This window comes from Canis aureus, chromosome 21, assembly GCF_053574225.1.
Source record: "Canis aureus isolate CA01 chromosome 21, VMU_Caureus_v.1.0, whole genome shotgun sequence".
Taxonomy (NCBI): domain Eukaryota; kingdom Metazoa; phylum Chordata; class Mammalia; order Carnivora; family Canidae; genus Canis; species Canis aureus.
In genome coordinates this window covers 20555501-20570808 of record NC_135631.1, presented here as the reverse complement: position 1 = coordinate 20570808, position 15308 = coordinate 20555501, and the positions used below count along the sequence as shown (strand labels likewise).

Genomic DNA, 15308 nt, shown 5'->3' with positions numbered 1-15308 from the left:
CTTCAGTACCCAGCTTCACATTATACTAGTTTGGCACTTGTGTTTTGCATGCTCAACATTAGTAGCATCTTGGTCTTCTGGCTGCATGCTCAGTTCTTGGTGCTCCTACATCTAGGAGGTTGTAGAAACTGTGCCAATTCTGCCCATTTTACAGGTTAAGAACCTGCTGAAAGCTTTGCCAAGGAACTGAGCCCTCAGGCAGACCTCAGACAGGAATGGATTTGGTTTGGTCAGGTTTAGCCTTTCCTTTCCCAGGCCACGCAGTCTTCATTACTACCTGCCTTTTGTGGACAAGTCTGGCCTGTGTACCTTCCCTTTGAGCTAAAAATCTGGGCTGGAGGCCACAGAGCGTGAATCCTCATAGTGAGAGCAGAAAAATCGAGAAGAATCTGAAAGGGTCTTGAATCTGAAAGACAAGGAAAGATGTCGAAGGAAAATTATCTCATTGAAATCCCAGCTCATAGGGTGCCTGCCCCAAGCAAGCGGCTGAAGATGGAAGGCGGCATCATTGTCAGAGTTATGAAGTGGGCTGTTTGTAATCTGTGTATACTTTCTTCCATTCTCTTTTATCTCCTTCTTCCATCTGGCCACTTCCCTACCTCATAGAATGGGGTTAATGCATTGCTAGGGGAGAGACTCACTCCTTTTCACTAATAACTGCCTCCCTCTCTCATCAAACTTCATAAAAAATGAAGACCTCTGTGTATCTTTATTCCCAAATGTAAAACTACAATCTGTGGGCCATGGTAGCCTCACATCAAACCTAGAACTTCTCTTTTATTCCTAACCCTAGAGACTTAGCATGCACATAAGCCATAGAATTCTACTGCCAAAGGAGACCTTTGGAATCATTAAGCCCCATCTGGTCATTTTACAGATAAGAATGCGTGCAGGCCCAGAGAGGTTAAGTGACTTGCCCAAGATACACAGCTGCCATTAGCTGAGCCAGAATTTCTGACTCAGATTCTGGCTTCTCAATTAATATTAGATTAAGTGGTAACTGAGGTTATACTTGTCAGGGATTTAACCTAGCATATACATGTGTGTGCATGTTGTGCATGTGTGTGTAGCAGATAACAGCTGGCCCTTTTAGGGGGAGTTGGGTTGGGTGGGGATGGGAATATTGGGAGTTAATATCAAACAGCAGCATCCGTAAGCATTCATGGAACCCCACAGGACTTTCTCTGCTATTTATGTCCCATTTTGCTAAGTTTCTTTAACAGTGTTCCTCAAAGAGTAGCCTCTCATCTAACATTATCTGGGTATTTGTTACAAATGTGAGTTTTCAGACCCTAAGGGGACCTAGTGCAGGTGGCCCAAGAATCTCAGTTGCGTCAAGAACTCCCCACTCTTCTTTGTGTGCCCAAGTATGAGCAGCTCCGGAGTTAAGAGCCATCCCAGAGGTTATTGGACTGTCCCATACGCAGAGTGATTATAAGCATGGGCTTGGGCCAGACAGGCCTGGGGTCAAATTCTTATCCTGAGCTCCAGCACCGTTCCCTCTTTCCATATTTCCATCTGGCTCCCTCCCTCACCTCCTTCAGGGGCTTGCTTGGAGGCAATGAAGTTACCAGATCACTCCTTATGAAGCAATAACCTACTCCCATCATGAGAGTCAGGACTCCTTTCTTGATTTATTTTTCTCCATAGAGCTTATCACCTGACCCGCTATATATATATATATATATATATATATGTCTTATTTATTTGTGATTATCTATTTCCCCACTCCCCACTCAAATGTAACCTTTGCATTTTTGTCTGTTTTGTTCCCTGCTATAATCTCAGCTCCTAGGAGAGTGACTGGCATAGAGAAAGCCTTACTAAGTATTTGTTGGATGAGTGAATGAGTGAGTCACTTGCTAGCTGTATGACTTTGAGACAGTTACTTATCTTCTCTAAGCCTCAGTGTCCTCTTCTGGAAAATGAGTGTGACAGTCACCTCACAGGGCTCTTAAGGGGAATAAATAAGATCATGTATATAAAGCACTTAGCACAGTGCCTGGCACACAGCTAGTCATCCATGCTAACTATGCTATAACTTTGATAAAGTGACAGGAACGTCTCTGAGTCTTATTTCATTTTCATGGGATAATGTTTAGGGAGTGGGCAAGGAGTTCTTTGGTGTTTGTTTGATGATAATGTATTTTTTAAGCCAGCTGCTTAATAATTCAATTTTAGGGTCACAAAAGAGATATGAATGTCAGAATGGTCATATCAAAATGCCATTGTGTATTACATTTATCACAAGACTGGGCCAAAATTAGAAGGAGTTGTTCTACAATGTATTTATTAAATTGGGGGAAAATATTGGTTTACACAAAACTACCATGAACCCTTGCTCTCAGGAAATGAAGACTCCACATCACATCCCCTGACTTTTTATTTTTTATTTTATTTTTTCCCCTGACTTTTTATTTTTTGTTTTATTTTTATCCCCTGACTTTTTATTTTTTTTTCATCCCCTGACTTTTTAATCATTCTTCTTAGTTATGGTAATTCATGGGGTCCATTCAGCAAGAATGAGGTGTATGTGTTCCACATTAGAGCCCAAGTTTTGGGTCATGGAGATTTGACCTCTTTGACACACCTCCCACAAAGGAATGGGATCTAGTCCCAGTCTCTTAAAACTAAGCAGGCCTATTCCTGCTTCAACAATAGAATGTAGCCGAAGTGATGTTCTGTGACTTCTAAAGCCAAATCAAAAAGATCATCTGACTCTGCTTGGCTGACTAAGAAGTTTGAGTGGAGAGGCCATGTGTAGGTTCGGGCCCTTGGTCCCAGTGGAACTTGGCCTTGAAGTCATCCCTGCCAAGATGCAGACAGATAGGGGAAGCCTACAAATGTCACTTGGACCCTTGAGAACAATCTATCCTCCAGCTGAATACCACCAGGTGGCTACTGTTGATGCCATGTGGAGCAAGTGAATCACCCGGCCATGCCCTGCCTGAGTTCTGGCCTGTACAACTGAGAGATATGATAAAATGGTTTCAAGCCATCACATAGTGGGGTCATTGGTGACACCGCAATGAATAACTGGAACAGACATCTTTGAAAATAGACCTGCCACAGTACTGGGCCTGAAGATGTCTTATGAATAACTGCAGAGCACAAGACAGGTGAAAAAAGAAAATATTCCCTGTTATTTGCCTCTTTGTCCTATGAATATCATTGATGCGAGCTGATTTTTCTGAATTGTTTGAAAAGACTCCCTTTACGCGCAGAACTCCGCTGTTAGAACAAGTTTGTTTCCATAACACAGGCCTCAGGCAGACCTTCTCCACTCGTTTTCACTCCTTTAGTTGTTTCCCCTTCCTCTCTCTCACCCCCAAAGCTGAGCCCTTTTTGCAGAGCTCAAGAATTCAAGTGCTTGTTAAGGAGAAAGTCTTTAAAAAGAATCTCAAAATTAGTTAACAACAGTAACAGAAGGATGAATGAAAGGAGTGCAGCACACAGACTTAAATTCAAGGCCTTTGTTGAGGGCCTTTCCCCTCTGTGTTCCTCAATCATGAAATGACAGGGTTGGCCTTTGATCCCCAAATGATCTGCCAGCATTAGCATCGTGAATTTTCAAAGAGCACGAAGGGCATATGAGAAGGCATCCTGTTCATTGCTCGATCTCAGCTCCACAGGGGCAGGGGTACATTTGTCTTCCTCATAGCTACGCACCCAATGCCTTAGAACACATTATTAAAAAATAATATAAACGGTGATAGGAAACCATTACTGAGCTCTGTGCCAGACACTATGCTATGTAGTATATGGGCAGTCTCTCATTTAATTCCCACAACAGCCATATGAAGTAGACACTAGTATTACCCCAATTCGATAGATGATGAGCCTGAGACTTAGAAATTTATGTAAGGAGCCCAACAGTACAGAGGTAGTAAGCAGTGAAGCTGGAATTGGAAGCCAGCTTTTGAAACAGAAAGCCCCAGCTCTTGATCATAACTATTCGCAGAAGGAAAGGCAAGAAAGAAGCTATGTTTTCTCCCAGCCTGTAAATATTTGCTCTGGTTGCAAGGGTGGCTCACAGAAGAAATTCGATCTAAGGCCTGTATCTCCTGAACAGCTGGTCTCTTGAGTTTCAGCCATATCTCTCTCACTGGCCATAATCCCAGGCCTCAGGACTTCCTCCTTGACACCTCTGGCCCTTATGGACAGGTACTTAGTTCTCATCTAATCCCCCACATTAAAAGGCTAGCTGCACAGGTTCCTGCCAATGCAGCAGGAGGCTCAGTTAAGCCCAAGAGTTCACGTCAAGGGAGCCATCATTTGAGATGGTGTGTGGGAAAGGCCTTTAGGGAGGACCACGAGTCCAAATCTGTTATTAATAAAAGTGTTGTGTCTGGGGAAAGAATTTTTCAGGGCTAGTGAATGGGAGCTAGTGTAGAGTGGGACAAGGTGCTATGGCCCAGAAGCCATGAGACAGGGGTCCTTACTGGAGCTCTAAGGCAGATTGCCCAGGTAGATGTGACCAAGCCCTTCAGGCCCTGGGTTCTGTGATCACTAAGGCCACTCCTTGCTCTGAGATGTTCCATCTTATCCCATGATGTAAAATATCCCCATGACAACATTGAACCAGAGGCTCAATTTGTGGCACAGAGAACATAACAGAAGGCTTTGGCCCTTTGATTTGAACTTTCAAACAATTCCCTTAGCAGCCAAGATCTGCTCCTAAATGTCATCATTCTCAAACCCACTTCTCTGTTGCAGTAGCACGACATCATTTTGTTCATCGTGTTGAACAAGATGGGGCTCTGGGGTTTGGTAAAGAACCAGATAGGGGTGCTTACAGCCTGAGAAATTACAAAATGCTTTCTTGCTCCCACGTAATGCACCGCATTTGCATCCTGTGCCTGTGTTTCTTTAACTCTCTGTCTTTACAGGAACATGTTGTTGTTGACAAATAAGTGAATCCATTCAAATGAGAATACTACTCAACTTGCTCAAAACCATGTCCATGTTCTTTTAAATAATACCCGTGGAGATGCAGGCATGCCACACCAGCCAAAACCATCACCCCCAAACATGGCAGTCAGCCTCCTCCTTTCTTTTGCAATCAGTCCTCATTTGAATGAGGATGGTCCTTGTACCATTGTCTTTCTAAACCAATGGCCTTATGTCTAGGGAAGACTGTTTCAAATTTGCTTTTCTCTGTTTCCCTGTCTGGTGACTTAGGTGTTTTGTTCCTTAAAAATCATCTTTGTGCTGTAAGGGTGTTCAGTGCATATTCTTCCCTACTAGGACTTTCCATCATTTCCTCTACAACCCAATCCTAGGGCTGTGCATCTTTTAGCTTATTTCCTTCTCCTAACTGAGCAAGGACCCAGTGTGGGAAGTGAGGACTTCCCAACTCCCTAACAACCTATGAGAGAGCTGTGGCAGTAGCAACCAGCTTAATGACCCACCAGATAAGACTTGAAAGTAGTTCTTTTTTTTTTTTAAAGGCTTAATTTATTTATTCATGAGAGACACGGAGAGAGATGCAGAGAGATAGAGGGAGAAGCAGGCTCCCTGTAGGGAACCCGATGCAGGACTTGATCCTGGACCCCAGGATCACGCTTTGAGCCAAAGGCAGACACTCAACTGCTGAGCCACCCAGGCGTCCCTCGAAAGTAGTTCATTGGTTCTGGTAGTTGAGGGCTGCTGTGCTAATGAACTTCTCTTCTGTGGGGGCTTACATTACTGCTCCCAAGTGTTGGCTACATCTCCGTGTAAGAAGATTGTACTTCCAGCCCAGTTAACATCAGGCATGGCTATGTGATTTGTTTTGGTCAATGGTATTCGAGGGGCAATGACATATGTCACATCCAGACAGAAGTTGTAAGAGCCATCATGTAGTTCTGTTACTGTCATTTCTCTTCCAGGAAAGCTACACAATCTTCATCCTGGATCCCTAAGTGGAGACACATGGAACAGAGCTGCAGGTCACCCACTGCTCAAATGTGCTGTGATTGTCATGAGCCACTGAGATCTCAGGGCTATTTGTTACTCCTGCACAATCTAGGAAAAGTGAATGCACTATCTTAAAGGGTGGAACAGTGCTGTTCTGGAACGCCTGGAAAAGGCAATAGATTCTTCTTTCTCGGGATCCCTGGGTGGCGTAGCGGTTTAGCGCCTGCCTTTGGCCCAGGGCGCGATCCTGGAGACTGGGGATCGAATCCCACGTCGGGCTCCCGGTGCATGGAGCCTGCTTCTCCCTCTGCCTGTGTCTCTGCCTCTCTCTCTCTCTCTCTGTGACTATCATAAATAAAATAAAATGTAAAAAAATTTAAAAAAAAAAAAGATTCTTCTTTCTCCTTGAGGGAAATACTTCTCTTCCTGTACTGTTCAAAGCTCTGGTTACCATGAAGACCCTCAACAAGTGCTACATAACTGTGAATACACATATGGCTTTTTACAGCTTACCAAGGCCTTCATATTTGCCCAATGTCTCATTTGATCCTATCAAATGATGTGATAGGCAGGGATTCCTATTCCAGTTTATAGAGAAGGGAAGTAAAAATCAAATGATTAAGGTACTTTGCAAAGATGATGTGGCTCTTCAATAGAGCAACCAAAACCAGTACCCTTGTACCTTCTAGACAATTTCTACTCCACTAAGTTGCCCAATGCTGATGCTATAGGAGGGTTCACTTGAGTGTAGTCTAGGGCCTTGCATGTTAAAGTGCCTTGAGAAGCCACAGGAAAACATCCCTGCCCTGTCCAGTAAGATAAGAGAAAATCTTGGATAATGGGATGTTCTCATTCCATTCACCCAGCTGCTCTTTGAACACAACACCCAAGTAAACATGGGTGCATTTTAAACTAGCTTTTAGAGAAAAGCAATGACGTTTTGAAACATTTCATCCACAAAATCAATGGATCAGGACCTTGTCAGATATTTGCTAAGACAAATAAAAGCTATGATACATTCTATAAAATTTAAAACACATATACAAGACGAGTGGTGCAATTTTTTGATCCAACTTTTGGCCAATCAGACCTTGTACTAGTGCAGCCAATCAGAACTCACCAAAGCCCTAGGTGGCTCTTCAGAGGATGCAGCTTATCATCTAAAAACCTAAATGAGCCATGCCTAATGACTAAACAGAAAATTATAAGTAACATGTATTAATATCAGTAATACACTTATGTTGCTATAACTACTAACATAATTACTGTGAAATAATTAACGATTAGTAAACTGTTAAATCCTGCTCTTGACAAAGGCAGAAATTTTGAATTAGACTATGTAATAAGGCAAAAGCAGGCCACACAAGGAAGAGACGCTTTGCTTTGTGGTGACTTGACCTTCTCAAAGCCCTCAGCAAGTCCCAGGTACCAGGCTCTAGGCTCTACAGCCCCCTCCAAAAAAAAAATAAATCCATCTGAACACTGAAAACAACTAGTTTCCAGAGGACCACCTGCTCCAGCATTTTCTCTGCTTGTTTAAATGTCTAGGCTAGAGCCACTTCTGAGCCAGTATAATTGAATTACATGTTTCTCAAATGGCTATCAGACCCAGTGGTGAGCTAGACATTTGGAGATTTATAAACAAGAAGTGAGGGGTGAGTGTGCCATCAGCCTTCATCACTTAGAATTCAGGCACTGACTCCATACCTTTGTGCCTTTGCCTCTCCCCCAGCATTCACCTGTAGCTCAGCAGTCAAAATTCCTTTGATGTGCCTGGCTCAAAATTTGTTCAATTTTGATGGCACAGGGAGGGAACAAGAGAGAAGAAGCCAACAATACTGACAACAAAAAAAATTGCTAAGACATAAGTCTTTTGACTTGTGTCATGATTGAAAGATCAAGTGAGTCTTGGGCAAAAGCCACTTCTCTCTTATCACTGATGTGGGTAATATTAGCAACAGTGTCTGCTGGTGGCCTCTACTGAGGACTTTCTTCAGAGCATCTTTGACACATATACACGGAAATACATATTTCCATCTTAATTAATACATCTTAAGGAAACCATAAGTTCATAAACAATATGTGGACTAATTTATATCATATCTATTTCCAAAAAAAATAAGGAGTGTTTTTAAGCAACAAATGATTAATTAACAGATTGGTTTTCCCCAAGCACTTTCCATTCTGTTCTAAACCTCCTCCCGTGTAAGCAGCCAGACCTTGTGCCATCCATTTCCTCAAGGTAGGGTTGCTCATGACAGAACAAGAATAATTCTTGGTTTCGGTGTTTAAAAAGCCATGGCTTTTAATTTGCCAAAGGCTGACTTGGGGATCTCAAAACACAATAATAATTTGCCCATGTATCCCTGTGGGATATAACTCAAAGGCAAAAAGAACTGAAGAGGGAAACAAACAAACAAACAAAAAAACCACTTTAAACTGTTTTTCTGGGATGCCTGAGTGGCTCAGTGGTTGAGCATCTGCCTTTGGCTTGGGTCAGGATGCGGGATCCTGGGATCAAGTCCCACATGGGGCTCCCCACAGGGAGCCTGCTTCTCCCTCTGCCTATGTCTCTGCCTCTCCCTGTGTGTCTCTCATGAATAAATAAATACAATCTTTTTTTAAAAATTGTTTTTTGTAATTATATTGTTGATGGTAAAGTTGGTATTCTAACACTGTTGTATACCTGCTGTGAATTAAAACAAATGAATGATTATGTTGGGATTCTTAGGAACCAGGATTCGGGTCACATAGAAGAAAGAATTATAAGACAAGTAAAAACCCTTGATATTCGGCACCCCATTCCAATATATCGGGACTTTTTTTTTTTTTTTTAAGATTTTACTCATTTATTCATGAGAGACACAGAGGGAGAGAGGCAGAGACACAGGCAGAGGGAGAAGCAGGCTCTATGCAGGGAGCCCGACATGGGACATGATCCTGGGTCTCCAGGATCAGGCCCTGGGCTGAAGGCAGCACTAAACTGCTGAGCCACACGGGCTGCCCTAATATGTTGGGTCTCAATCCATGTACCAATAAGCATTTCATGGACACCCTACAGCCGAGTGTCTATAAATCCAACTCAACTCTGACACTATCTACCTGGAGATAAGCATCGGATTCAGGAGGTTAAGGGCTCAGTTCCACAAGAATGCCCTCTCTTCTGATGCCAAATCACAAGTTCAGGTTGTTACTTGTGCTTCTGAGTGGCCAGCTATAAATCAGAAGTTCCTAGACTCCTTCCTTGGATTCAATTAATTTTCTAGAGTGGCTCACAGAATTCAGGAAACTAGTTCACTCATCGGATCACCGGTTTATTATAAAAGGATATAGCTCAAGAACAGCCAGTGGAAGAAATGCTTGCATAGGGCAAGGTATGTGGGAAGGGGTGCAGAACTTTGTGGTCTCTGAGCACCCAGGAGCTCTCCAAATCCTCTTCTTTTAGCTTTTTATGAAGGCTTCATTACATAAGCATGATTGATTAAATCATTGATCATTGGTGATTGAACTCAATCTCCAGCCCCCTTGTCTTTCAGCAGGTCAAGGGGGGTGAAGCTGAAAGTTCCAAACCTATAATCACATGGTTGGGTCCCCTAGCAACCAGCTTTCATTCTCACGTGTCAGCTTCTGAGTCATCTCATTAACATAACAAAAGACACCTTTCCTGCTCTCCTCACTTAGGAAATTCCAAAGGTTTTAGAAAAAGCTCCGTGCCAGAAATGAGGATGAAGACCAAGTATATATTTCTTATTATGAATAAAAAAAAATCACAGTCTTGAATTTGAAATGACATATCAATATGAATTAATTACGGTCTATTTTATCTTTATCCCTACCTTTGCCCACTGAAAAGGACAGGAGATAATATCCAAATGCATAAAACATTTACCACCAAGACTGAACCCTAATGTAAACTATGGACTTTGGTTGACAATGATGTGTCAGTGTAAGTTCACTGATTGAAACAAATGCACCTCTGTGGGGAGAGGATGGGTGTTGATAGTGAAGGAGGCAGTGTCTTGGAGGGGCAGTGGGCAGATGGAAAACCTCCGCACTTTCTGCTCAATTTTGCTGTGAATCTAAAACTGCTCTAAAAATAAGTCTATTTCAAAGGTGGAGGAGAGACATGATCAAACAATTTTCTTATTCCTAGGTGGAAGATGCCATGAGCTGGAGAAGAAAGAGAGTAAAAGAAGAAGGAATAGTGAGTGTAGATGCCAACAGGTCCCCAAGGAAGTGCCCTGTGCCTACAGCCAAATGGTCGGGGAAGGGCTGTGCTCGGCTCATGAGGAAAATTCCAGGCTTCCCCATTTCCTCTGCCAAACCATGTGCAGATGTGGTAGTAGCCTTCCTGTTGTAGCTACGAGTTGTGTTTAGACAAGCAAGTCCAAGATGCCTCTTTGCAGTTCCTGCAGATCACAGAATGCCATGAGTGGAGGATAGCGAGGTGATTTCCTGAGAGCTCAAGTGTGGCATGAAGACATACAGGACCCTAAACAGCTACCCCAGTTCTCCAGTGTGTCATGAAAGCCCGACAAAGAGCCAAACTAGGAGAGTCTTTGAAGTCAAATGAGAAGTTCTCAGAAGCAGCCCCCAAGAACCAGCACTCCAAACCCAGAGAAAACAAAAAACATCACGATAGATGCCAGAGAGACTGCATAATGATGACCCAGAGGTGCCCATTTCACTACCTCCAGCCACCTCCCTGCTTTGAAACAAAAGGAACTGAATTGCCTAAGATTATGATCCTGCTATTTAGCAGGGTGAGAGCTCAAAGTACAAAACAAATTTTCCTTTTTAAAAACAAACAAAGAAACAAATTTTCTAAGTTCACTTACAGGAATATAAAGTTCTATTATCCCTACATCTAAGTTTGTGCTAAACAAGATTTCATTAATCTTCTTTTTTAAGCCAACATCCTCTGATCCACCCCGGCTATGCCTTATGCCATCAAAGACAAATTACAATGGAAAGGGCTCTAAAAAATGCTCCGAGAGAAGGAGACTCAGGGAAGGATAAGAGGGGTCTCAGAGGGCCACTTCACCCTCACCATTTATTTGTTCAGATCTGAGAACTGGGAACAGGTGTTTAACTTTTTCAAAGTACTAGCTGTGAAATAAGATACAACAAAGATCATGTATGATATGATTTGTTTCCAAGTCAAAGATGATTGGTTAATCCCAAGGATGGATATGTATCAAGGGCTATATGTGAATACCTCATGTCAACAACTGTTACCATAGCTCCTCTACAGATAGAGGCATTGACAGTCAGGGACCAGAGTAGCTTGCTTGAGAGCCGCACACCTGGCATTTAATGGCCATTTGGCAGGAACCCAAGCATGGTGGCTTCGGGACCTAGGTTCTTGGCCACCCTGCTCTAGGGTCTCTATTGCCTCAACACAGCAGACATGTCCAGTCCATGGCCCACCACTTGTGCGCTCCCTCCAGGCCTCCACTCTGGAGAGGTGGAGCAGTGGAGACTTGCTCGCACTCAGCGATTTTACAAAGAAGAACCCTGCCTTCAGAAAACTGATGTGGGCAAGCTCCAGATGAGGCCTGAGTTTGCTTTAACAAAAAGTGTTTGTTTTGTGAAGACAAGTGTCAGTGGCTGTCACAGAGAGCAGAAGGGGGCTAACTAAACTGCAAGAGGCCAGCCAGGGTCACTCCTGACCTCGAGGCTCTGCTTAGCATAGGGAGGGGAAAAGCAAAATACACTTGGTTATCAATGAGCTATTTCAATCCCTCTCTAAATAAGCCACGCGTGAGAAAGCAGGTCAAAGTTCATTTGTTTTAGATCAGGTGTGAGAAGGAAGTGTACAATGCACCTCACTGAGGTTGGGGGTGTTTCTTTGTTCTATAATTTGACATTCAGAATTGGTATGAATAACATAAGTGGATAAAGTGCATTAATGGCCTCAATTCTCACTGCTTATAAATGAGTTAGGCTTATATACATAAAGCCTGATGGTTTGATCTACCCTGGGAGCGTCCAAGTTACTCAGCCCAAGGCCCAAGTAGAAATTTGGGACTGTTTGTCCTGCTGCCACCAAGAAGAACATTCCCTCTCAGCTGCTGTGGAACACAGAGGAAGGGACCTGACGAGCTTCTGGGTTATTGTTGGACATAAAGTGACCTGGCTCTGGGTCAAAACAAATTTGGCCCTTTAAAGTCTCTGAGGGTTGGGACGAGTCCTGAAAAATAGTGACAAGACCATAATAGGTCCTTTATGAACAGTTCTGTTCTCAGACGACATTGAGTCTGGTGTTCACAGGCGCTGACCTCAGATGTGTCACCTCAGGAGCAGCCTGGGGCTGCAGAGAGGCTGTGCTATAAATGGATGCTGTGCAGCTGTGAGGGGAGCTATTTTGGGATCCCAGGGGGTCTCATTTGTACTTCAGGTTAGGAGGCTTCCAAGTGAAGGAGGAGCCTTCTGTGTGTGTTGGGAGGGGGACCAGGCAAACCAGACCAGGCATAGCCCTTCTTCCTCCCTGACCCCTCTGCTGCAGGCCCCATCCCTTTTATCTCTTTCTTTAAAGATGTCACTGGCACAGGGCACTGGAGTTTTGTGGAGGAGAAACACAAAAGAGAGAAGAAGGAGCAAGTCATCTCCTAGCCCAAAGTGATTGGGAAAATTGCTTCCTCAGCTGTGTTCTAGATAAGACCGTCTGACCTTTGCAGGGCTGGTAGAGGTGCCAAGGCCTCAGGCTCTCAATGCCTTTTGCATCCACGTCAGTGGCTGTCAAACAGGAAGTAACCTGGGAGCAGAGGTGAGAAAACAGGGTGTTAGACTCCTCTTCACAGCTCAGCTCTGGCCCACTCTGAGGGGCCAAGGGGTTGCTTCCTTGTCTCTCGTGGCCCAAGTGCCATGGTTTAAGTTGGTGTGGCCTTAGAGCCCTCTGAGCAGTACAGCTTCTTTCCCTTCCCTTCTACCTGGCTTGAAATCACCTCACTGGTCATGTGAGGTTAGAAGAAATGGCAGGTTAATGGTCTCCTCTCCTATCAGCCCATGTTTAATGGACCACATTAATGGCAGCCATCTTGAAGATAGACCCAGTGTCTAATGGAGCAGCTCGCATTGCTTGCGCATGTGCACTTTAGAGCACACAGACCTGGGTTGGAATGCCACATTGCTTCATCTTAGTTATGTGGCCTTTGGCAAGTCTTTTCATCTTCCTCAGGCTCAGGCTTCACTTCCAAATGGGAACCATTCGCATATCTGCCTCGTGGGGTTGTTGTGAGAATTAAATGTGGCAAAATACTTAGTACCACACGTGCCACATGGTAAGTGCCATGTAATATATTACATTTCTGTAATGGATGTATTATCAGCTCTAACTAACAGCTGGGGAGACAAAATTGACGAGGAGGACTCTTGAGGTTTAAAGCTGCATGAGGACCCTAGTTCTGACTTATCTTGTCATTGTTGAAGGACCACCCCTGAGCTAAGAAAAAAAGAGTGACAAGCGGAAAGAAGGGAGCAAGGCTGTAGGCAAACTTCCTCTGCCTTCTAACTGGGCCTCAGGCTGGTCCTGGCTGGTTGAGCTATGAGGAGCTCCTGGTACTGACAGCCCAGAGTGCCAAGCATTGAGGAAAGATGGGTACCTGTGCCTGGGCTCAGGCTACAACTAATGAAAAACTATCTCTGTAACTCTGTAGGGGAATTATAGCAATGACACTGCAAGGGACTATACAAATAGCAGTCATATCCTCCTTACACACAAGGAAATGAAAGCTTGGGAGGTAAAAGGACTTACCTGGATCACACTGATGAAAGCAGCAGATAGTTTGTGAATATAGCACAGAGTGGTCTGGATTTTATTGCTCCCGTAAAAGAAATCTTGTTGGTGGATGGGAGGGGACCTGCACTCAGCCCCACGAAAGGGATCCATGAATCTGTTTAAGGAAGCAACAGGCATAAGAGCGTCCACAGCACCCTAAACAGATCCAAACTGACCTGACCAGTCACTTGCAAAGGCCAAGATGAGCAAATGAGCCAAGAAGGGGTTCCCTATCATTGTAGCTTTTGGTAAACAAGGACCCTAACATCATGCAAGTATTAAGAGCCAGACAGCTGCAGGAATTTCTTGACAGTAGGAGCTTCCCCAAATTCTAGTTGTTTCTGAGCAAGTATGGAACTATGTGCTGCTCACAGTGCCCTGATTCTCAAAGAAACCCTACACATCCTCAAGGCGTTGGTGGTTCCAAAGGACCTTTGAGGTCCCTGTCTAATCCCCTCTGTAAAGGCAGACATTTAAGCCATCTTCTGTGCTGTTAATCGATGTCCCTTCAAAGAGTATGTCCTTCTAATATGGCATCCAAACCAAGACACTTTTGAGTGTGAAAGAGGGCACTACCACCAAGTTCCCTGGGATAACATGTATAAACTGTCCTGGCCCATCAGGATGTGTGGTTACCCTACTTATAAAAATCAACATGATAATTTCCTCTTGAAATGTAAAACATAGGGTAGCCCACCTGGGTGGCTCAGTCAGTTAAGGGTCTGCCTTCCACACAGGTGATGATCCCAGGGTCCTGGGATGGCGCCCCTCTGCTCATGCTCTGTCTCTCCCTCTCTCTTAAATAAAAAAATAAAATATTTTTTAAAAAATGTAAAACTTAGAAATATATGTCTTCTTTGAATTGATGTGTTTCTTATTTTAATCAGACAATGAGGTAGGGAGTAGAAGCTATATAATCTGCCCCTTCCTTTTTGCATGAGCTACTAGGAAGTTCAGAGTTAAGTTTTATGTCAGTTGTAACAATCATCACTGGCCCTGAGACTCCTGGTACAATTATTTTCTCTTTCCTTTCTCCCACCCCATTCTCTCGCTTCAACATTCATGCCCCTTGATCATACTCCTCACACCACATCAAGATAGGAATTTGATCTTTATTTTAATAAGTTACCTCAAAATCCTTTGTAAGCAGGTCAGTACAGCAAGCACACATTCTAGATTTTCTAAGACAGTCTGCTATCATGTAATTCAGTCTATTTTCCTCATAAACTGTATGAGGCTCTAAGGAATTCCCCAACTTGCCCTCCAAAACGTATCATTTCCTTAAGCAAGCACTTTTTGAGCTCCTACCATGCACTAGAATGGGGACAGAAATATTATCAGTCAACAAAATAGACAAAAACTCCTCCATTTGTGTAGTGTACATTCTAGTGAAGGAGATAGATGACAAATGCTAAGTTCAACAAATAAGCAAATTATATAACAGGTTATATGGTAATAAGTACAACGGAAAAAATAGGACAAGAGGGGGAGTGGGGAATGTCAACTGTTAGGCAGTGCAATTTAAATGGGGTGATCAGGGTTGGCCTCACTGAGAAAGTGATATTTGAGTAGAGTGAATATATGATTTATCGTCTAAATTGGGAAACTTTTTTAAATTTGAGTATGGTTT

At 43.5% G+C, this 15308-nt stretch overlaps 1 long non-coding RNA gene across 1 annotated transcript; it reads left to right on the top strand.

Annotated features, from left to right (window-relative positions):
• The first annotated feature begins 9527 nt into the window (after positions 1 to 9527).
• On the top strand, positions 9528 to 14439 carry LOC144293425 (uncharacterized). The gene is made up of 3 exons (XR_013360663.1): positions 9528 to 9634; positions 9752 to 9844; positions 10052 to 14439. It is a non-coding gene; the product is annotated as an uncharacterized LOC144293425 (long non-coding RNA).
• The last annotated feature ends 869 nt before the right edge of the window (positions 14440 to 15308 follow it).